This window comes from Daphnia pulicaria, chromosome 8 (genome assembly GCF_021234035.1).
Source record: "Daphnia pulicaria isolate SC F1-1A chromosome 8, SC_F0-13Bv2, whole genome shotgun sequence".
Lineage (NCBI taxonomy): Eukaryota > Metazoa > Arthropoda > Branchiopoda > Diplostraca > Daphniidae > Daphnia > Daphnia pulicaria.
In genome coordinates this window covers 5,631,413-5,657,431 of record NC_060920.1, presented here as the reverse complement: position 1 = coordinate 5,657,431, position 26,019 = coordinate 5,631,413, and positions in this window count along the sequence as shown.

Below are 26,019 nucleotides of genomic sequence, written 5' to 3'. Positions count from 1 at the left end.
ATCGCTTCGGTTCGAAGAAGTCAATGATACCGAAATATTTAGCAAGGAAATTGAATAGCTTAAAATGCTACACAAGGTTCTCAGCATTAATAAAAACAATGGTCTCCTAATAATTATACACATTAAAGAATGAATTATTATTTCACTCCCATTTTAGATCCTTTTCAAGAAGCAACAGATAAGTTACAGGCCCTTTACGAGACACTATGCAACGTAATTCCATCCTACTTTGACCTACTCAATAAAAGAAGCTTGACAAGCGAAGAAGAAGACAAAACAGTAATCAACAATACTAAATACTCTTTGGATGGCAAACATTTTTGCTGTGAAGATTTTGCGGGGGCCTTCAAATTATCTCATAATCTCATAATCTTGTAACTCAAATGTCAGTGTTTTCCTATTACTTTGTGTTAGGTAACAAAAATAAATATTTCTCTTAACTCCAATCCTTTTTTAAAAAAACTTCTTGCAAGGGTTGTTCAAAATTCAGTAATAAAAATTAATTTCACAGCAAATTCACTAATGATGAACAGAAACTATTAATCAAGAGAGTGACCAAACTCCCAGCAGGAAGAAACGCAACTTCTACAGGATACTCACCAATACTCCCGAAAGGCCTCCCTCAGCTGTGAGTGCCAAAATTATTTCCTAAAATTGACGAATTTGAAGTATACTTAAGTTATCCGAACATCTCTATGGAAGAAGTAGATGATTCTGGTGTCTTGAAATCAACGCAATCTCCTAAATATTGAAGTCTTCCATTTCTCTTACTTCTTTCTCGTATCTTTTTCAAGACATTTATGGTTGCCCTGCCTTATTAACTAGCATTTAAGGGCGTTTAGTACTACCAGTAATGGGAGGAACGATGGGAGACCCAAAATCTTAATCATTGCATGAGGAATAAATCTGGAAATATTGTAAATTAAGAGTCGACCCGTTTTGTAATTATAAGGCTCGAATTTTCGTTAATTTCGAGAATTTTTGAAATTTTTGATTGACAATTTTACAGCTGAACAAAAAAAACAACAAAGTAGAAGCAGACAAATTTTTACTTCTTGTTGGGAAATTATTTCTTTAAAAAAAAAATTACAATTGAAAAGTAACATTTCTTCAAAGAAAATTCACAAAAAAGGCAGTGATGTCATCCTGTACAGTTTTCAGGCTAGTTAATAAGTAAGTAAGTATAAAAATAAAGTGCGACTTGGGGTGGTGGGAAGAAGCCTCCGTTACCCCAAATTCGCATCAGTTTATCTTTAATATTCGTGATTTTGTATGAGATATGTTTGGTGTTACAACAATTACATATTATAAAACATTTTATATTTCCTACGTGAACCTTGCAACCCAAGCAATTCCAGCAAAAGAAATGCTAGCATACGACAAAGGGAGTTTCTTTAAGTTTATTGGCTAAAAATTTGAAGAAAAAAAGGAAAAAAATATGACACGAAGGTTAGTTAATGAAGGAATCCTGTTTGTAATTTATTTTTCAACCTTTTAAAATGATAAAAATCTGAACTTACTTCCACTTGCTGGTATAATAAGTAAACAAAACATGATCGATCCTGTTATTCTAATGTCCAAATACCAAAAACGAGTTTCCGTAAGACGTCACAGTGGAGTTCCGTTCGCAGCTTACCAGGAGGTGCCAGTGTGGCGGCAGGTCCTTCTTGGTGTTTGTCTTTTTTGTGAGTGTGTGTCGTCGTCTGCTTGAAGATTTAAACAAAACAAAATGAAACGCAGAAGACACTTTACCTATAGGTGGAGGAGCCCCCCCCCCCCCCCCGGTATACAAATTGACTCCTCTCCGCCTATTCCCCTCCAAAAATCAACCCCTTACCTCCCCCTTACCCCTTACTCCCAACAAAAGAAACGACCCTCTATTCCCACCCACCCCCCGAAAAAAATCGACCCCTTCCCTCAATCCAAACCGATAAAACGATAAAAGCGGTTCGATCGGCTAGGCCCACGATCTGCTGAACGGATCGGGATATTTGTGTGTAATAATATGTACGTCTCAACACGTTTAATCACACCCACTCACCACGGACAGGATCCAAGGGACAAAATGTATGAAACCCGCAATTTTTCTATAAAACATACGAAAAACCAGCCCTTATAACACCCCCCCCCCCCAAACCCTCTTGGAAGCCAAGAGGGAATAAATGTCCATGTCCATTTAATATTTTAGGTGATGCGCTTTGAAAATCTTAAAACTCATTTATATTTAACTGGTCCATACAAAGGCTGTCCCTTCTCCACCAAGTTGATAAATGGCTTAGTAATAATAGCAAATTCTTTAATAAATCGATGATAGTGTGAGTATGACCAATATAACTCAGAATAACTTTTAATGGCATTGATACCGGAAAACGGCAAGCTGCATCAATTTCAGATTGTTCTGGAAAGAGTCTCTTTCCACTTATCACTTAGCCTAGTATTTTTTTACTTGTTGCTGCAAAAACAAATTTAGATGATTTGAATTTTAAGGTTAGATTTTAACAATCGTTTCAAAGAGCCACCAAGTCGTGCAAAATGCTCTAGAATATAATCTAAGAAAACAACGATGTCATCCAGACATAAAATGAAAGAAATTCATTTCAATTCAGCTAGTAAATGTTTGTCATCCTTCGGAAGATGCTGACAGCGTTTGTCAGTCCGAAAGGCACAACTTTGATTTAGTACAGAACTCCTTTTCATGATATTTCAGTTTCATTTGAACCTGTAAATAATCCTGCTCAGTAATTCTCTTTTCATGCGTTTTTATGTAGACCTGGAAACAGGTTGATTATATATGAAGTTCACTCAGCATGCAACGCTGTTGATACCATTACTTCGTTTTATCCTTGTTTCCTGTGTATCAATTGTTTGTGTATTGTTACAGAAGTGACTTGATACATACAAAACAGGAAAAAAGTAAAGCTGCAAGAAAAAAAGGATCTTATTTTCTGTATACACCTTCATGCGGGAAATTTTTATTTTCTTGTGGTGTTTCAGTTATATTTTTTTCAATAGCCGAGGTTAATACCATGAAGAAAGTTAGCATAAGTAAATTCCATTTGATAGAGTTTTTCACGCTGATTTCAGCGGTTAGCATTTATTGTTAGAAAAGGTATTTAATTATTACATTGATAATCCCTGCTCATTCCGAAAAGCCCATTCCGATCATTAAGAGAGGAACATTGTTTTATCCTCGACAGGCTGTGAGCCATATTTTGAACTTGCTTAACTCATGAAATAGCTAACTTAACTTCAAGGAAGTCAGCCATATACCTCAGATTCTGGGGATCCAACTTACATACTAGAGGTTTCGCCTGGAACACAATTTGATTAGGTCAAAACATAAGGAATCGTTTTATGAAGCGTCAGAGTTAATACACAATAACTAAATAATAATATCGGCTGGGCGGTTTCGTTTAAATGTTTCTTGTGCATGCACTGGATCGTGTTAATAAATGAAATCAGTCGAAAGTTAACTATTCTACTGATTTCTAGATTATAGCCGATTTTACAAAAAAAAACGTAATCGCTGATGAAATAATTTGCATAAGATATACGAGTATCACGATAAAACTGCACAACGAAACCTTGGTAGTGGTTAGCGGTTATATATTATAGTGCAATATTATATTATAGGGTTTATGGCACCTAGTGTTGATACGAAAGGTCCCGGGTTACAATTACTGCTGCCTCCTTTCAAATCCCTCCACAAGTTCGTTGATCGACATATCTCTCAATACTGTTTCTCATCTCTGTCTCGTTAAAAAACTTAAGTTCTTTCCTTCTCGATCCCCCTTTCCCCTTTGTCCTTCCCCCTCCTTTTTTCAGTAATATATTATATTAATATATTATTTTCTAGCCTAATAATACTTATATTAGTAAAAAACAGTTAAACTATAGAAAAAACAAGCAGTCTTACCTTTCCTAGTTCTTGGCAATTAGTTTAACACAGTCGGTGTTGGAGTAATGCTCCCACGTATTCTGGTTTGTACATCCCATCTTCTCTTTCTCTGTTCCATACAAAATTGGAAAATATTAAGAACATTTTATCCCTAAACTTATAGCATGCATGTATATATTTTTGTTTTATAGCATATCATTGTTATTATTAATAATAATAAACTTTGGACCATCATCTTTACACAATCTCATAAATTCAATTCTAGATTTTAGTCTAAGATGTAAAATCTAAGAAAAAAACCCAATGTTAAAATTCTAAGAAAATTTGGACGAATTTTCCCTACCCTAAAACAACCATTTTCACAAAGAAGGAAAACAAATGCAATCAGATTCTTATTTTTTTCTGATGCAAAATCTTTAGCTACGAAATCGTTTGAATTAAGTCAAGTGTGTTGTAATTAGTGTCAAATACAACCTTCCAGACTAGCATATAATATGTAAGAAATGTGTTAGCAAGGAGAACACAGCTTCCTGATAGAGCCCTTTCACTTCCTGTTACTTCGGTTCTAGCCAAAATATAGCATAGAAAAACAAAAGGGTGACGTCTATTTTATTCTTGTACAATTCCTTTACAGAGCCAAGGATTTTTTGGGTGTTTTTTCTTTCGTATCCTATATACAGCCCCATTTCCTGTTCAACAATTGACTGAAGTTGACTAGCTTATTGTTCCATACAGACCATCATGCATGATTCTTTTAATATACTGGTAAAAACAAAGTATGCTAAAAAGTCATATGCTAAAATGGGATCGGATTTGTTCGCTCATTTCTCGTAAACTATAATCATAATTGAATCATTAGTATCATTACATACTCAGAGCGTTGGTGTTTGTGACCCAATCATTCCACTATTCCGAAGACTTCCCGGCTTAGGTGGGAGTCAATCACCACGGCGAAATAATTAACGTCAACGGACATCTCATCGGCGTTTCTCGTCAAGTTCACGAGTACGACGACATCTCAAGTGATACTTTTCGGCCGCCCTACACTGAATTCCGGCAACGGCCAGAATGTTCAAAGTAGGATACCAACGACACCCAATACCCAGCAATAATATATTTACATAAATTTACATCTAGCTCGAGCAAACAGTAATAGAATACCTAATTATATGGATAAAATTCACTTACTCGAGATCAACAACACGTTCAGCTTCGAATTCATCCCCAGGAAATTCAATATCACTATTTGGTGAAGTATCCATATCGTTAATAGTAGAAAAATTCACGGGTGTAAGTGTAACACAATGCGAAACAACGAGAACAACAACACAAACAATAGCAACAACGTGATTGAATTTTAATTCTATTTTTTATTAACATGTAGTGCCCCCTGATGGAAAGAAAACTTCTCTAGTCAATTAGTTTTAATTATCTAATTTTATATTGTTAATTTATAATGGATCCCAATAACAAGAAATCTAAAATTTTGTTCCATAAAATTTTCCTTGTAATAATAATTTATTTTCAAAAATTAAATTGACTGCAACACTCGATGGCTTAAAAATCCATTAAACGCATGCTCATCCATCGGCGTCTCCTCATCGTGGTGTAGCCATTTTTTCTTGTTTGGTATGTGTGTGATGTTTTCCATGTGATTTGTGATTGCTTATTAATTCATTCAGGCAAGAAGAAAGAAGTCGTTTCCATCTTTACATCACTGCAAAAGTCTTTCTACACTACAAAGAATTTTTGGGGTTAAATATACTTTACCCAAAATTGCTCGTAGCAGTAGCCGATTCCACTGCTGGTAATTCGATGCATTCATCGAACATTGTTTCGTTCTTTAGCGAATTTTTTCTATATTTTAATTAGGCTCCATGGAGAATATAAGATATTGTAACACAAGGGAGCGGTCATAATCCTCATGTTGCACAACTACATTGGAGATGACGTGAGAAGCTTATTATCGTCTTTGTAACCAGTGTGATCGATAATTAAATTAAGATTGACATTCATTTGTGCAGGATATCCAGCGGGTATCTGATCCGTCATATGTACGGCAACACGCGACACTTTCATCGAGGATCTGTGCGATGTATTGAGCGAGGTCAACACAATGCCTATGGGGACCATGTCTGGCTGGACGAAGCAAATGAGCTTCACAATGATTCGACTATCAGCCCGTCAGATTAAAGATAAACGAATCTTGCAGTTTGAGTCAGTTGAGTCAATTATCCCTTGTCTTAAATTACCAGATTTATCCTACCATGAAATACTTATCGTTGGCTTTCACCGCAAGAAAATAGATTTCAGATAAATTCCCGTAACAAAAGTTTGATAAAGTATTAATTAGACATGTTAAGTTTATTTATGATAAAATGTAACCGTGCATGTACTAACATAACCTACTCAAAAACTCATCTGATCCTGATACTAATGCTAATAGCAACTCTAGCTCTCATATATTAACACTAATGTATAATGACTAATAATAGCGCTGTAGCTTTTTTTAAAATAAATTTAGATAAACAATTCAGGACAATCCAGACTGATTACCTATCTTAAAACTACGTTCAGAACAGGCATTAACGCTTTTAACTAGTCATGCCGAACTAAATCCGGCTGTCGTGATGCAAAGCCTCTGGGCGTGGGAACAAGGCTGGTTATAAAGAGGTTGCGTGTAAATTAAAGCAATAGAAACTAAATAATACAGGTAAAATTAAAGGATTTTTGACTTGGATTTTTATAATTGAAAACAGTTTAACTTGAGCACTTGATACTACTCCTCTTCATTGAAGTCTGAAAGGCAGCAGTTGCCAAGTTTACCAATGAACGTAGCAAGCAGGTAGCAAGAGATTTGATTTTTTAAAGAAGAGATAGATTGTAAAATAAAGCGAGAAATCTGATACAACTTTTCGCAGCTACAGCCAAAGAAATGACTAACTACAGAAGAACAGAAGAAAAATGAAAACGATTTAATTTTCTGTCGATTCAAGCGAAACAGCCACTCACGACTAATTTGAATACCGCCACCCGCTTGTGAGCTACGCGTCGTGACACGTAGTCGAAATAGGTCAAAATGTTTACAATTTGCTACAGTGTCCAACTGTGTAGTTTGTATCTAAATCGTTCACAATATTTTTCACCGATTTAGTTTTGTGAGTTATGTTTCCAATTATACATTGGCAAACAAAAGTCTTTCTTGAGAGTTGAGAGCTGCCAACAATAAATTCGCTGTTGAAACCGTGGACGGAAAGGAGGCAGTAGGAAGCAGGGTTTCCATTTTTTTTCTCATGGGCATCACCAAATCGGTCACCAGATTTCTTTAAAAATAACACTAAAAAATAAAAATAAAACACCAAAAAATCGTAAATGAAAAAAGCTGAAATTAACCAAAAAAACAACATGTTTCTTTGGAAAGTATAGCAAATAAAAAATTCTGTTATTTTCCATCAAGGTATCTTGATTATTTAGATATTACACGTATTTATATATTACAAGTCGTTACAAGTTTTCAAAATTGGTTGTTGATGTTCGATTTTTTTGTATACTGGCAAAATTAAGAAATCATCTACTCAATCTATCAGTTGAATGCGTCGGCGTACAGGTGACTTTATCTCATTTCATGTGCACCAGAAAAATACTAGTGTATAGCTGTTGTTTTCTTATTATTTAGTATTGAATTAATATATAAATCACCCAGAAGACTTGCGAGCTGTGCATTCAGTTTTCACGTCTATGTAGATCATAAAACGCTATGTGAGTTTTTGTCGGATCAATTTGAGCCCTGTTTACACCATCATTTTCTGGCACCTGTTCAGGGTTGCCTGATGTTAATAAGCAAATATAATACAACATACCTCGTCGAAGTTCCAATTTTTCTTGTTTCTCCCACCTTGAATTCGCCCAGCGATTCGATTGAACCAGCTAGTTTTTCCCAAACGTTACTCAGTTTAAGTCGATCAACGCCCATCTCGTGTGTTTGGTGACTAAAAATATTTTTTATTTTGAATTTTTTTTACTCTGGTGAATCAGTTTGGAAACGAAACTGTGAAACTTGTGCTGGTATTTTAAAGCGATCGGTGTATTACAGAGAATTTAAGGTAAATTATCGACTCTTATTGCATATTTATTTGTTTAACCTGATTAATGACTGAACTAGTCCATTAAATGTCCATTCATGCAGAATAAAGCTCTGAAAGCCAAATGAGATGTATTAATTATTATGCTAAGTTATGATTGTGTCACTAATTAGGGTGTTGAAACCAGGGAATATTGTTCCAGTTCAGTCTTATATCATTACACGTTATATCATAAGTTGTGATATCAGATACACCTCGGTGGCCAGATCAAGTTCTGAGATTCTCAAGAAACACAGTTTAGTTTCAATACTCCTGAGATATTATGTGCAGCGTTTGATTCTCCTCCCAGGCTGTAAACAGTGCGACCACGTTGCTTTGCATAAATATTCACCGGAGCTCCACGAAACTGTAGCCACCGTACAAAAACTAGGCCAAAGCCGATAAGGTGAGCTATGAAACCACCTTCGAACCAGTGTCATGCAAATTACCTCCTGACGTAAGAAGCAATTGGGCGAGGAATACGTTCTAGTTGAGACCAAAATATGCTTATCTTTATGATTGAGACCAATGGTTAATTACGTACATCACCGCCGAAGAAGAGAGTCAAAGCTGCTACTGTTGTTGCCGACCCAAACTGCAGCGACGACAACGACTAGACAAGGGGGCAAGGCTGAAGTTAGAGTCAAGGCCACTCGGACCTGCCCATCGGATCTCTACTTTAACATCTCACGAATCACATCGACCATGTAGACTAAGCCAGGTTCATATTCCATGGATTTGCTAATAACATGAAATCATTCATCAGTTTTGTTATAAATTATTTTTTTTTTTGCTCCGGGCAAAAATGAAATAATTTGAGTTTTCTCACCGAATAAATTGTCAACGATATCCCACTAGTTTTCTTGTCAAGTTAAAAATAATCAACCGAACGGAAATCTTACAATTGGAGGGTCAAGCAACTAGACAAAATACGTTTGTATTTTATTCTTGTAAAAGCGGAGGAATAGACCGGAATGTTTAAAGATGTCGATGACTAACCCGAGGTGAACTTTTTCTTGCAGCAATCCGCTTCTGTTTACCGTACGTATGTGTTATAATAACCGCAACAACAGGGTTTTTTTCAAAGTTACACGTTTCCTGGCCATTTATTCTTATTACTTCGCCCGTTGTCAAAAGAAGTGCAAGGTAATATAATGCGCATGCGAATGGCGGAGTATAACAACATTGCAGTTATTGACACCGAACGTCAGTCATCATTGCATCGCAAATAGCGAAAATTTTCGTCCAACCATTTTGCTTGCGGTCTTCGTTGTTTTGTTTTACCTATTTTCGTGTTCAACAAAACGTGGGTAAAAACGTACTCTCTACTGGAGAGCGCACGTACTCTAAAGGGCAGCGCAAGTAAGTCATCATGAATTAGACAGAGATGGCAAGAAAATTGGGATTCAAGGAAAACCACGCAAGTCAATCCAAAGAACCGAATCGGACATCCCGACTACTTCCAGCCTACTACCAAAGTTCTTCGCTCTGGAAAGGAGTTTTCTGCAGCAGTTGAAGTTTTCGAGACGTTATTCAAAGGTAATTTGAGAATACTTTGAATTAGGATATGTTAGACAAGTGTCAGCGGAAGAAATAAAAGAGTAAGGCGCCATCATACATCATAATACGTTCGACATCATGCTGTATGCACTCATCCTCATATACCAAATAAATTGGGAGTGGAATGCAATGTATTTACAAAATGTCAGGAAGTCTCACTGAACGGAGTGCTGCTGATGGTGCCGGACTTTTATCCCAACCTAATAGGAGGGTTGTTACATTTTAGAAGAAGTAATTTAGAGTTCCGTTTCTTTCTTCCAAAGGAAAGAAGATCGGCCATATCTTAAATACTGGTGGAGGCCACCGCAAACCTTTCAAATAATGCTTCAAAGATTTATCAATCTTCAAACATTTGGTTGCTCACCAAGTTCTGCCTTTACGCTGTACAAAAGACGTTAGATGCCAATCCGGAATTTGATGATCTCCGTTGCAAGATACTGCGCAACATGTCGTTGACAACTATCTTAATTCTTTTGACTCTGAAGACACAAAAATTCAAGATCTAGTTTGAACCAGTGGACTTTAACCACCATCCCATCCACAAAAAAAGATAAAAGCCGGAATTGGATCTAAATTTGGATTAGTTTTTCCGTGGAGAGGATGTTGAATATTTGATAAGACAATCAAACAGTCACTTTAAACTTCAAGTTTAATTCGCAACCACAGGTACATTCCAAGCGCCAGTTATTGGCGGCCGTCGCCAGTGTATTGACCCTATAGTTTATATGACCCGGTGGTGTTAGATGGTAAACTTTTGTTCCAGCGAGGCTGGAGAAGTAAGAGAAGTTTAGTACAGAATATTGCCGAACGACATCTTGGAATATTGGAATCGTTGGAGCAGTTCTATTGTACACCTAAATCAGCTGGCCGTCCCGTGACTCGTAGGTAAGAAAGGCGGAGGAGTAAGGAGACAAGTGCACATCTTCTGCGATGTGAGAAGTGGCTTTTGGAGCAGTAGCTTACCTACGCGTTGAGCACCAGAGTACAGACAAAGTACAGAATAGCATCGTGTTATTAAAAGCAAGAGATGATGCCCCCATCAAACCTTTGACGATACCAAAACTCGAGTTACAAGCAACAGTGGTTTCAGTTAGCCAGAAACATACTGGAAGAAGAAGAGATGACGTCAATCTCAACAATATTTTTAAGCAGCTCATAAACTGTTTTACAGTACAGAACTATAAATCTCGATGACTTCAAACGCTAATCAATGTAATAGTCATAATCCAGGCTCAATTAACCCATCATACGAAGTGAGTTGTGGATAATAAATGGAGATGAGCTTAGGAACAACCATCGGTTTTTTTAGGATCCTGCATTTTTAAAAGAAAACCCAGAACCATGGCCAAGCACATCAGAGATTATGACCCTAGATGTATCTGCATTGACCAAAGTGGAAAAAGAAAGACAAAATCACGCCCTGGCTAGTCTGGTGAAAATCATCATCAAGAGGAATTTTCTCTTCCAAATCAAATCAGAACAATTATAGCTACTTTAGCGCAGTTCTAGTGATTCTGGGGAGCAAAAGGTCTCACAAACCAATTCCGCTACTTTGGCTATGGGAGGGGTTACTTGCAGAAATACTTGAGCGCATAAAAACAGTCCAAAAAGAGAAATTTAAAGAAGACATGCAAAGGCTCATTGTTGGCAGGCATATGCGTCCATCTTCGTGCCTGAAGAATTTAACGCCGTTTGTAGACAAGAGCGGAGTCGTCCGAGTGGGAGGTAGACTGGAGCACGCCTTACTGCTATACGAAGCCAACGTTCGGCTATACTTCCGTTGGATCAACACCAGAGGACAGATTTAGGACCTATACATGTGAAATTTAATGCTAAGATAGAAAAACTGTGCTACGAGATACGAACGAGTTATTTGATTTACAGGGTAGAAGCGCAGCCAGGTGAACGGTGAGGAACTGCATGCTATGTGAGGCAATCCAGGAACCCCATCACTCCTATCATGTGTCAAATACCAAGAAAGGTTGGACACTCGTCAGCACCCTTTTTCTAACGTTGGTATTGACTTTGTTGGGTCATATCTTGTGACTATTGGAACGAGTACTGAGAAAATATACGGCTGCTTTTTCACTTGTTTTTGGTGACGCGAGTGGTTCATTTGTAATAAAAAGAGAAAATGGATACATGCTCTTTTTGGCATGGTGTTTCATCAGCCGGAGAGGAACACCGAACGCCGTGTTCGGTGACAATGGGACAAACCTGAATTATCTCATAGAGAAATTAAAGAAGCAATGAAACGGAAGAGACATCTGCTGTAAAAAAGTCTGATGAAAAAAAACGCTGAAGCCATAAATGCAAATTTTTTTAAGAACGCTGCAGTAGTCGACACACTGGGTATTTTCTTGTGTGAGGATCTCGTGGAGAACACTGCAACGGGAATTGTATCATCACAGGAACATAGAATTTATTGTCTTTTGGTGGTAGAAACACGATTGCGATTACCATAACAGCCTAGCAAGCCGCCATTAACTAAGTTTTTGTCAGAAATTATGTACTGGGTCTCGTTTCAAGTGATCCTCTCATCTTCGTCAGGTGATTAAAGGTTTTAAAAAGATTTGAATTTAAGAAATAATAAATTTTTTTCATTTTTTTATAGCCATTTCAAAACTTTAACTCTATAGAGCGGCAGTCATAGAGATCAAAAGCTCTTTTGAGATCATATCTTTTCGTTAACATTCAATTTTTCAGTTTTTATTGCCTTTTTCAATCAATTCTGAGCTAACAATATAACCTGTTAGATTTCAAGTTCATATATCTAAAAGTGCATGTCCCAAAAGAGCTTTTTGTCGAAGCGTTTTCAAAATCTAACGCTGGATGGCTAGGAGGATGAAGCCAAAACACAACAAAATATGGGCGATTTTTATTTTCACATATCGACGGTTAATATTTCAGAAAATAAACCACTGATTATAAAACAGTTTTAGAAAACTGTAAAACGTAACTAGATCTACATTTTTAGTAAATTAGATTCTTTTTAGAGGGTCCTGTTTGGCAAAAAACTGCTGTAAAAAACCCGAAAAATTACACGATTTTCGGCTCCCCCTGCTAGTCTTTTTTTTTAACCTTAAAAACTATAACAGCAGCGAATTCGCCGATTGCACCATTCGATTTTCCACTAAATTTCGCTTCGAATGGTCTACATCGCGACTGGCTCAGTTTCCCAGTCAGAAAGAATCAAAATTTCCCAAAGGTGGCCTGATTTAACCTGGTTGATTCGTGGACTAGTTGTTAAAGCGCATTTATCATTGAAATTTTCAGGGGAAAACGATATGCACTTTTCGCACGGACATTCCGATAGAGAATTGTAGCACATTTCTGCGTAAAACACAAAAGAATTCCCGTTTAATCCGCACCAATAAATATTTCCTCAACTTTACTCTTACTTAACTCTAAACATCTTTCACAATGCAAAAGCATGGAATTTTTCAATTTGGCAACTCTGATGTGTGTTTAGATTGTTTGCGTATAGTGATGCGTAGAAATTTGTGGTAGAGGATCACCGAAGCTGAAGGAAGGAGGTCTCATTACGGCTCGCATTGGCATCTAGAGATGTTCTCCTTCATATCCATACATGTGTTAGTTCCGACGTATTTAACCAGATTTCATACTGGATTTTAAGTCATCAGTTTTTCTGAATCCAATTCCAGCGATGAAGTATTTTTCTTAGCCTTTTCTTCTTCACGAAGACTTTTCAATCTAGTAGTTTGAAATATAAAATTGGGGCTAGTGGCTATGGGCTAGCGGCTACAGAGGGGGGGGGGGGCTACTAGGAGCTACCCGTGCCTCTTTTCTCTACAGGGTCCTAATTTCTACCTTTTTAAAATTACCGTGTCCGAAGTATCTGCTATTCCGAAAAAAATTTACATTTATAAATCATACTTACCAAAACGTTTTCGTACTAAAATCATACATACCAGTCATTTTTGCATTATTTTCTTAATCTTGCTTGATTTTTTAAGGATGTTTCTGTTATAATAATGTTTCAGATATAAATTTTGTTTTATTTTACTATGACAGAATAATATTCAATATGTTTTCTTACAAACAAAATCGATTTCAAAATTTCTTTTTCTCTATGTTTAGAAATAGTTACTTTTGCACAATTTTTTGGTTTTCTTATTTTACCTTTAATTTTATTAGAATATAACCTTTGTTGAATGAGTGTTTAAGCTTTCTGAGTAATGAGTAGTCAGAGTGTCCATTGAAGTTTCAGTGCACCTATAAGAAAAAACTACTCTTAGATCAATTTTAAAGTTTGTGATTTTCTTTCTCCTTATTTGTTGCTTCTTTAGTTATTTTTTTTTCCTGCAACTGGCACGTCGCTTTCTTTGGGTAATTCCATGGCGTTTCTGTTTACTGTTTTTCCAAATCAGGAACCCTTTTTCTTGATTTATATTTATTGTATCTTCAAAATTGATTACGGAAACAACCTTCATCAGTTGGCGTATCTTTGTATTCCGCTCTCCAGGTCGTGGATTATGAAATAATCGCAAACAAAGGGGGGTACGCGTCAGACACTTGTTTGTAAAATATCGTGCATTAAATAAATGAAATACTTTACTGATAAATTATATAAAATATTAAATTATAAAATTTCTTTCTTTGATTATTTTTAAAGTATTAGTAAAAAATCTAGATAGTATTCGGCTTCTTACAACATTGCTTCCCGTTCCTTCCCGCCAAATTTCAAAGTACATTAGAATAAAAAAATTGAAGAATTAACAGAGACTAAACTTAAACAACTTACTATAAAGCTCAGTTAGTAAAAGGTTTTTTAACAATTTTAACCAGTTTATACAAACTAAACAAGGAGAATAATGTAATGTGTTAACTATGTTTGTGCCATTTCCATACATAGTATTTACAACATTTTGTTCGCTTTCAGGATTTGAAAGCGGGGGTTGCAAACCAAGTTACTGGAATAGGAAAAACCATTATCGTTTAAACGGATTTACAAGATTCAACTATACAAAATCTAACCTCTAAGAAGATTCCTGTGGAACATAATCTGAAGTATCGACACCAGAATATAATTTTCCAGCATACTTCATAAACAGCTTAAATCCATCCAATTTCTTCCATTTACTATGCAGCATGAATTTGGCAAAATAACCAGCAAACATTTTCTTATTTCTGTTTGTAGCAATGAGGCTTTTTTTGGCTAAATTCCGCAACTCTGGAATTTAAAAATATAAAGTAAAGTAACATTAAATATATCAAGAATTGTAATTATTACCTTCAATTTGGTTATCATGGGTTTCTGTTTCAGGATCTTTAAAATTAAGACTGTGGTTGACTTTGGGATGCTTAAAATCATTATGCTCCCTAATTTTAAATTAAAATATTCATGTTTACTTGAAAAAATGTATGAAAAACAAAAACTAGCACAATCTTGTCATATGCTTTCCAGCAATCTGATATGATGGTAGTTCCGGGTAATATCCATTCTTTAATTACTTCTAACAGAGTGGTTGCGACTTGTGATCCAATTTTGTACAACTACTAAAAAACATCTGCCAGTACCTTGTTCTTCAGCAATTTTCATTCTCTTGAATTTTCTTTGGACGTCAGTACCACTAATACCACAATCACTTTCTACAACATCTTCAACAGTTTTGGGATATGAATTATTGCTTTCTGTACTATACTTTAACTCTTCATAGTGAGCTTGTAACATTCATACTATTTTACAAGGTTCAGCAATTTGTCTTCATCATCAGTATAATAAAGTAATAATTTACATTACAATAAGAACATATTTGATAGTTATGATTTGTTATACCCACTGGACATCAACAGAAATTTGCAAGTATCATGCTTTATTCCTTTTGGAAGTTTTATTAGGAAATTGCACTCGTAGCGCCGCTACCCCATTTTTTCCTTTGAATATTGTTAAGCGAAACAACACATAGATCCATATTTTCAACTGAAATATTCCATACTTAACTTTTATGTTAGACATAGCGATTCCTTTTCCTACCGTCAACTGCTGGATGTTCAGTTAAATACAGTGTATTGTATTCTATCATCCATTTTGATAAAGATTTTGAAGGAGAATATTATCAGCAAATTATAATTGAATATTAAGCAGTCTTTTTTTGTGAATATTAAAGTAACAGCGACAATACATTCTTTGGTTTTAAAATTGCTTTGCCTTTTTTAGCTATATTAAAGTACATTTGTACTTTAATTATTACTTGTTTTTTCCTTTTAATTAAGAAGTTTCGTGGCTCTTCGAGTCTGTGAGACCTAATGCAATTAAATGCACATAATTTTTTTATAGTATACGTCGCTGTAAGATGTCAAGCAGAAATTTAGGTTATAAAATTTTTAACAAGTACATTGCTACTTAGAGGCGAGCAGTACTACTAGATTACGGATTAAGAAAGAAATTGTAGGGAGGATTAACAGAACGAATTTGAATAGTGCTGCCATATTTGGTAAGAAATAACTTATTGATTACTGTTTCTAGCTGATTACTGCTGTTTCTAAAGTTTGAAATTATCATGAAGGAAATCACTTTAGGCTTGTTTTTATTTGAGCTCATCTTTGTTATGTGTCCATAGTAGCTTTCGTCTGCTAGTCGCGCCGTGAGAAAGGCTGCACCAACCAGCAGCTTCCTGTTTTCTGTGATTTTCAGCATTTTAAAGTCGCTTCAACCTGAATACTTTCCCAGTTTCTTGCTCAACTTTCCCTCGTAATAATAATAATGTACTAAACTTCTATAACGCCTTTCCCATAAACATGTTCAAAGGCGCTTTTCCCGGCGAGCACGGTTATCAATTTCATCTTTAAACGCCACGGTAATCAAATGTGTTTTAAGTCGTGAACAAAACGGGGCAAGAGAAGTTGCATTACGGACAGTCGATAGAAGGGAATTCCAAAGCTTAGGGGCATAAACTGTAAAGGATCGAGAACCATATGTCTTTGTGTGGGGTTTAGCAGTTATAAGTCTATCACACGCCAGACGAGAAGAGACAGGTAACTGAATAACTTTCTCTCGTGCACATGCTGGTGCAATTCAATCCCATTTCTGTGTTTTCATTCATTGATGTCGATCGTTTTCTTTTTCGACCCATATACTACTGTCAGCTGTAATCCATGGTCAATTTTTCACCGCTTGGTGAGGCCACTTGAACACATTGTTTACTCGGACCCACTGATGCAGATCCAATCATCAGCAGCAACTATATTGGAGACACAGATTCACGGCACCTGCCGCGACTGTTCGCGTCACTCAAAATTTTTGAACAAAAGGCCCTTAACAGCTTCTGGTGGTGCGGGCCTGCCACCAAGCCTTTTCATCTGGGTAATGTTTCCTTGGAATAAGGTTTTTGAGACTCTTCACTGTCGCTTCCTCTGCTCTTTTTCAGCGACCTCCATTCACAGCTCTCACCTACTACACAAATTCTACTAACAACCCGGCCACGATTGGACCCGCCTCACCTGGTACTAATCATGTGCTCTCCGACCAAATTAGAGCCGTCGTCTTCGGGTATCGACTGTGATTTCCTACTATCACTCAGATCTGCGAGCGAGAAACAAGAACTCCAGAGTTGGGCTTCTCGCAAACATCTGTACTCCGCATGGTCACACAATCTTCTCAGCTCTTCTCGAGGACCTACTAGTCGGAGTTTTCGAGGTGGAGGAATTTCTGGCATCAGGTTCGAGATGAGGATGGCTTCCTTTTCTGCGAACCCGCGTGACTCTACTCGCCCCCATAGGCCTACTTCTAAAGAGAAGAGGATTTCTACCCCTGAGCTGCCTAACGCCTCCATCCTAAGCTCGGTTTACTGAATGCCCGATCTGTCTGCAAGAGAAAACACAACATCACTGATGTCATTGCCTCCTATGGGCTCGATTTTCTGGCATTAACGGAGACTTGGCTCAATGTCACCCACGGTGACCACATCCTAAGGTCAGCATGCCCTCCTGGCTTCACATCTCTGCATGTTCCTCGTCCTGTTTCCACTAAAAAAAGGGGGATGGTGGCGTCAGGTTACCATTCAAAGAGGCCTTCGCTGTCAGAGCAGTCAAATTTGACAATATCCCTACCAGTTTCGAACTTCTTTGCGCCTAGATTCGTTAATCCACTAAAGCCCTTTGTCTCTTCGTCATCTACCGTCCACCCGAACGCCCCGACTATCCACCGTTTTCCATTTTTTTTCCGATTTTCGCACTCTTCTTGAGTCAGCAGTGAACCTTAACGAGGAGCCGGTGATTGTCGGCGATTTTAACATCCACGTTGATGACGAGAAGTGCAGCAAAGCTCGCCCATTCGTCCAGCTAATAGAAGAGATGGGCTGGGATAAACTTGTCCTCGGTCGCACTCATAGTGCTGCCCATACACTTGATCTTATTCTCACTCGCAGTGGAAGCATATTTGTCTCAGACTTCCACGTCTCCGGTCTAGTTAGTGACCATCACCTTGTGACCTGCTCCGTTGGACTTTGCCGTCCAGTGAAAGAAAAGAAGACATTTTCGTAATTACGACGCAATTGATTTGGATTCTCTTCAAGAAGATTTGTCTTCTCTTTTTTAATGATCTCTAGTCCAGTGTGGGCAAACGGTGACCATGTGGAGACGCTCGACGATCTCGTCGACCAATTCATGGAGGTCCGGGGAGTCGTCGAGTCGCACGCCTTACTGAAGACCAAGGTCGTCGTGCTTCGCGATCCCGCACCATGGATAAACGTTAATATCATCGACGGTCGCCATAAACTTCGGAAGGCAGAGAGAATCTGGTGCCGTTGTGGCTACCTTCAAGGCCACCACGAATTGTACAAGCTGCTTGTTACCCAGTATGAAAAACTTCTATACCGGGTGAAGGCTGACTACTTTTGCTCCATTATCGCTGACTGCGCTGGAGATCAGAAGAAGCAATACAATATCGTTAACTCGTGGCTTGGTCGCTCTAGGGAGAGGTCACTCCCCACTCATCAGTTTCCTACTGATTTAGCTAACACTTGCTATTAAGTATGAGCTCATTCGCTCGAGGGCCGATATCGATCCAACCAGTGTTATAGGCTCAATTTCTTTTTTGGACACACGAACCGATGCTGATCTGCTCACTGAGTTCTCCATCGTCAGCACGGAGGAAGTTAGTCGGGCAATCACCGCCTCCCCCACCAAGTCATGTAGTTTGGATCCGATCCCAACTCGCATTCTCAAGATGGTTTCACTTCTCCTTGTTCCATCCATCACATCCATCGTTAACCTTTCTCTCCAGACCGGTGTATTTCCTCATGTTTTTAAGCATGGCCTGATCACACCCTTTCTAAAGAAGCCAACACTAGACAAAGAAGTCCTCACCAAATTTCGACCCGTCACAAACCTCCTCTTCGTTTCTAAAGTCCTGGAGCAAGTTGTCTCAAAACAGCTTGACATTCATTTGTCCACCCACGACATTCTCTAACCTGCTCAATCTGCGTAACGTCCACATAACTCAACTGAGACTGCACTTCTGGCGCTTCAAAACGATTTGCTTCAAGCCGTGAGCCATGGACATCGCTGAGTGGTTCTCCTCATTGATCTGAGCGCAGCATTCGACACGATCGATCACTAAATTCTTCTTGACCGACTCTCCGCTCATTGTGGCATTCGAGGAAAGCCCCTGGCGTGGATTGCTTCCTATTTGACGAGCAGAATTCAGTCGGTCGTCATCGACGGCGTCGCATCTGAACCGGTCGAAGTAAAATATGGTGTTCCCCAGGGTTTCGTACTGGGGCCAAAACTATACTTCATTTACGCCAACTGCCTGCGCCTTGTGGCGGAAGAGTATGGCGCCAGCATCAAGCAGTACTCGGACGACACTGCTATTTACCTCGAATTTGCTCGCGGGACTGTCTCGACCATTTTGACGCACTTACGATCTTGTCAATGTGCGCTGGCGACTGAATCGACTAGTTTTCAAACAACTGGGTCAAATTAAACCCACAAAAGAGCGAAGTCCTCTACTTTGCCCCCTCTGAACTCACCAACAGGCTAATCTCGCTTCCACTACGTTTCGGTGTTAACCTCCTCGAACCTTTAACACCAGCCAGAGTCCTAGGCGTTCAGCTTAGCTCTGCCCTCACAATGGATCGACAGATTTCCGCCATCGTGAGGGCCGCCAACTTCAATCTCTATCAGTTGGGCAAGGTAAGGGGTCACCTGACAACCGAAGCCACCAAGATTCTCGTTCACTCCCTTGTCATCACACACCTGGACTATGCCAACTCCTTAATGGCCGGCCTTTTACAGAAGAAACTAAGACCACTTCAATCAGTACAGGACTCTGCTGCCCATCTTATCTACCGTGGCGCAATATCCACAGAGGTATCAAGATTCCTCCTTCATTGGCTCCCCATTAAATTCAGGGTCCTCTTCAAGATCCTACTCCTCGTCTTCGACTGCCAGCAAGGAGCAGCACCAGGTTACCTACGGAAGTGCATTCAACTCCACGTCCCTGGTCATTCTAGCATTCGCACCGGGGCCAGAAGCCTTGGCGTTATGCCTTCAACCACGAGAAGAAGGAAGAAGAAGAGCACCACACCAAAGCCGGCCTACCATAAGAGGTCTTTCACAACTTACGCCCCGCACCACTGGAACAAACTGCCACCGGCCATTCGCTCCACAAACATCAGACTATATTTCAAGAAACTCCTCAAGACACACCTTTTTACTTTGTCATATCCTGCTTTAACTGCACGTCACTGAGTCATAGCTCCCCTTGTTTAACCGTCATTTGAACGTATTTTAGTAAATTAGAAAATGCGGTATAGAAATTTTAATATACATACATAATATACATAGTGGTGTGCGCTAGTTACATGGCGCTCTCGCAGGCTTGCGCATCCGTAAATTTAATGACTCCCAATTAAATAACACATTTACTATTTTGTGATCAGAAATTTTTATTTTTATATAGAGGAAAGACAAAAAATTGACTCTGGCGAGTGGGCTGATCTTGAAAATTCACACGAAAATTTCGATGGACAAATAAATAATTTTGAAAGTTCAAACGACTGCGAAAACGCTACGGTACTCGATGGAACCACGGAAACTGTACTTCATGCAGGGACAAATAATTGTGGTACGCTAAATTTCTTCTCCCTTGTATTCCATTGAAATATTTACACTATTACTGATTATTTTTGCGTTGTGTGCACAAATCGTTACTTTTTATTTGCAATGATATTCTTAGGCAAAGATGACGACGAAAATACAGAACATTCTGATCAGCAGCAGAATCATTTTTGTGAGGAAGGAAATGCTAACGTTCACCCAAATTTAGCATGCACTGAAGGTCAGCTATTTTCTCTCGTCATTGTGTTCTTCCTTTTCCATAATTTAATAGAAGCTGCTCTTCAGAACTTGCGTTCCGTGTTAAACATACTTACATACATACTACGTTCCAAACTTTATTTCTCGGACAAAATACTTCATAGAACGTTACTTTTTTTAATGAGAATTTGAATTGCGATGCTCATTTCTACTGTCCAGAATGTGAAAATTATTAAGGAGTCAAATCAAAAGAAACAACTAGTTATCTCTGCTCAATCTGTAGCAAGGAAGTTACAGTCGAAACTTGCTTTGCAACCGCGAAATTCTTTCTTTCTATTAAGATAAAAGTCCAACTCGTCAACTTTTTATAAAATGTGAATTTATTTGATCGCATTTAGGCAAACAAATCGAAACCAGCGAATAGAAATGTAAAAGGAGAATTTTTCTCTGGTGATTCCTATTTCAAGGAAAAAGTTCGTTCATTTTTAATCCAAAGTGAAAATAATTTTACAATGGGATATGTACGGATGGCATAAATGTATATGAATCTTCCCCTTTTTCTATTTGGCCAATTTTTTGTTCTATAAATGAACTTGATTTCTATGAAAAATGTTATTTTTTTAGCTGAAGTAGCTTGTGGCATGGTTGCACAAAGCCTAAACCGGAAACATTTTTTAAACTTTTTGTGGAAGAGACGATTGAACTATTTATAAATGGATTTGCCTAGAAGTATTCTAAGGAAGCGGTGAAAACATCTTGTGTTATGTTTACCATATGCACAGTCGATTCACCAGCGCAAGCCATGTTAACGAAAATGACTCAATTTAATGGATAAAATGGGTGCGAAAATGCCTTAATCCTAGTTTTCGGGTAAGTAAGGGAAAAGGAACGGTACACGTATACGATATAAACAGGTATCCGGTTAGAAAACATCAAACTTTGCGTTGCTTGGAAAACGCAATTCTTTTGGTTGAAAGTTGTAGTCCTGTATATTGAATAAAGGGGCCCGGCATACTAAATCTTATTCCACTCTGGGATAGCATAACGGGAATGGTACCATATTATATGCGATGTGTATTACTGGGTGTTGTAAAACAATTTTTAAAAATTTGGTCTTCTGACGTTTACTCTGCTTATTTTATTCAAAACCTTGATGCCCAACTAGATGTTATACTGTTACGTGTATGTCTTCCAGATGAAATTCTCAGAGTTTATAGATCAATGGTAAAACGTTTCACTGATTGGAAAGCTAGTGAGTTGCGCAGCTTCCTTCTTTTCTATTCACCCATTGCTTTATCTCATCTTCTTTCTGAAGGAGTATTATAAACATTGAATGCTGTTAGTGAAATCTTTTTGGTTATTATTACAAAAAAAAACATTTCTAATGAAAACATAGATAAAGCCGAACAACTGCTTCTACACGTGATTCAAAATCGTTATACGAAGTAAAAACATGTCATATAATTTACAAGTGCTAACTCATATTCCTTCTTTTGTACGCTCTCGGGGATGTCCATGGTCATATTCATTCTTCCTATTTGAAAGTGCTGCTGGGGTGTTAAAACCAAAATTCCATGGTTCAAAACAAATATCATTGCAAATGTTTACCCATTTTATAGCAAGTGGTAAACTACGCGTCTTTGCGAGACATTATATCCCAGATTCTATTTGTGCAATCAAGGAATTGTATAATAGTTTAGATAGATAAATACCTTGTTATGCTAATAAGCTTAAAACTATCAATCTTTTTTTTTGGGGGGGGGAGTCAACTAATTTGTCAAATCGTCTTTTCCTAGCAATTGAATTGCATGTAAATAATGAACTAGAAAGGGTTGTTACAACTTCACATCTCACGAAAGATTTAAACTAAATAGTAGATTGTATTGTACTGTAAAATATTGCGATTTCTTGAAAAGAAACAATTCCATTGTGCAACTTGAATCTGGGGAGCTTTTCTACATAATCAAGATCATTAAAATGACTAGAGCATTCAAATGAAATGCAACTTTGTTGAATGATACCTGTTCTCTTACTGCTGGTCAATTGTTCCCAAATGGAGATGTTTTCATGATTGGGGTAAAAATAATTAGTTTCTCACCATGTTCTTCATCATCGGTCGTGAAGGAAACGTTAATTAAAGGGACCGATGAAATAGGTTTCATCAAACAAATTAATAAGCACTCGAGAAATGTAGTCACTAGGGCATTCGTTCCGGGGGATATAAAATACAAAGCTCTTATTATTGATAATCAGTTCACCAAAGGATTTCTGTATCATCAAGAAAGTTAGATTTGAAATGGATTGAAGGTTATATATGTTATGATTTCATGCATCCCTCTTCATATTTTATTTTGGTGTATTTCTTGTAAGATTATGAAGTGTAATATTTTGGCGATTTTTTGCTTCTGGATTATGAGCAATGGCTGTACCAGCGACTGTCGCATTAGCAGTCTGGAAGGTTTAACCAAGCTTATTATACATTCAACTTTAAAGCAAATATACCAGTGTGTGAATGAAAGTCAACACAACCCAGATAGCACACTGCAGTCCCATAGACGCCCAAAACACGTCACTTTGAGACGTCTGGGATGTACTTGGCACATAGCAGATTCCCAAGTTTACATTCCTAGGACGTCTTTTACGTATGGCCAATGTCCGCTTCGCCGAGATCTCATAGCGGTCCTTATCCCGTCCCATTGGATGGACTTTAGACGTACTTGGGACGGAAAAAGGACCTCAAGAAGTCATTAATAATAAATCTTTTTCTGGACTCTGAATTTCGTTCCTTTTTTCTTTACACTTCTTTTTCTTATGAGTGTTTGCTGTGCCGACATTTTTTCACGAACGGTGATCCGGATATCCGGACAAAGTTTATTTGTCAGAGTATGCAAAGAGTTACCAGGCACACATCATAATTCGACTGCATATAACCATCATAGTTGAAGAAATATGGAACCTGACCCGGGGATCGAACCCGGATCGTCGTGGTGAGAGGCCAGTACTATACAGATGGGCCACGAAATCATATCTGAGGTTAGAAGATAAAGCTAATAATGGAATTTTAGAATCAAACTTTGCCGCGAAAAGACAAAGACAGTTTCTCCGAAATTTTCTAAGTGTCGAGAAGGAGCCAAAAAATAAAAACGGGACGCATCAGAGACTTCTACGAGAGGGAGTAAAAAATGACGTATCCGACAAGATTAAAATGAGTAACGTGTTCAAATAAGGGCTCGCAATGGGACATCTTAGAGATTCCCCTGTGCCCCCCGCACCATCCGCACGGCTTTGGTCCCGCCTTGGGACAAGAATTCCTATCTGGGAATTGCATTATCATCAAATTTGTTGTCATTTATAAGAAATAAAATTATTATTTTCCATACACCCTTATATTCAACTATATATATCTATACAGAGATATTATACATAGAAATTTATCAAAATAAATTTATTTCTAGATGTAATTACATACAGGACTACATAGCATTATATATAATTACATATAGCACTCCATTAGAGATTTTTACCTGGGACTTTTCAACAATTTCAGTGAGTTTAAACTACAGCTTGACAATATTGTTCCCGCTCGCTCAGCTTGACAGAAATTTAGATGTGGAGCTTTGACCCCCATTTCATAGGTATCGTACTGATAAGAGTAACTTTCCCTTACCCACCCTCCCTCTCGCTACGACAAGTAGCTTTAGGCCTAATAATGGCGCCTTCGAGGGTGTGTGTGAGCTGCTTCGCCAAAATGCTTAGGACTCCCGTTAGTGGACGATGATTTGAGCTACTCTCCCCGATTTTTTCTCGTGTTTAAGTGTTTATTGTCCCTAAACTTGCATGTCAATCAAATTGTTTTGAGTGAAATAAAATAGTTAAACCTGAAAGAAAGTGATGTCATATTCATGCTCGCGAGAATGAACAAATATATACACGATATTTACATATAATACAGATCAGTAAAGGGAACTTGGGCATATCAGACGATTAATTTAGCGTCAGTACAGACAAGCCTCGTGGTTGCCTATACAATACTTGTTTGCCTGCCAAAATTGGTTGCACCTTCGAGCCTTCGCTTAGACCTTCAGATGAGGGACTTAGGTATAGCCACAAATCAGCCTTCAGAAAAGTCAGTAGGTGAAATGTAAGAGTATAACAGAAAACTTAAGTCAAGAAAGCAGCATCACATACCGTCACATCGCCTAATCTTTATGAAACACATCATTTTTCCCCATATAGATCCCCATATAGATTCAAAATATGGCCATCGCGATGGGTTGGTTCGTTCTACTGAAGCAAGTCAAATGACTACGTAAGGAAAAATTCTGCCAGATGTGATCCTATTTCTCATCAAAATGAAGTCCAAAACAATCATCGATCGCGATTTGGCCGAAAGTAAAATTTAAAGACAGTTTGCGACTGAATACCTTAACTGAACGGAAGCATTCTGGGGGGTTTCCATGAAACACTGGAGAGCTTCAAATGCGGCTAAAAGCTCAAGGAACTTTTAATGTTCTGATCCGGAATCTTTCACGTATTTTGATCAAAGTTTGCCTGTCTGGCTAAGGTGATCTAACCTTAGGTCCTGGCAAACTGCGTTTATTGTATGCATAATGAAAATTAAGCCAAACGTCCTTTCTAGAAATCATTCAATTGACATTGGGCCCGAATAAATCTCGGTGTGAATAATCTTGAACTCGCATGGTTGCGTGTGTGTGTGGTGTCGGGAGGAGGGGTGCAAAGTGCCTTGCAGTGGTTGATAAATAACAATGGATCGCTTCCGGCCACTGAATTTTAAGCGTACAAGTGGAATAAAATAGAAATGTGAGTTTTTCCCCCTAACGGATTAGGAATCTCATGGAGATGAGCCCAATGAATTCATGAAAGCTTATGTGAATCTTGTTTGTATTTTTTAAATTCTAGCTTTCATACTGAAATTTTATTCTAAATGGCTAAACTAGCAGTTCTTGGGCAACAATTAAACAATCGTTTTATGTTGCATTACAAGGAAAAGTAATAATTAAAAATACGTAACTTTACGATCTAAAATTAGAAGCATTTCGATTATTCATTTTTTATTTTTATTTTAGTAACATTTTAAAGACAAAAATCTACTTGAATACAAATGGGTTTCTTCTAGTGTTGGCCGGAAGAAATAAC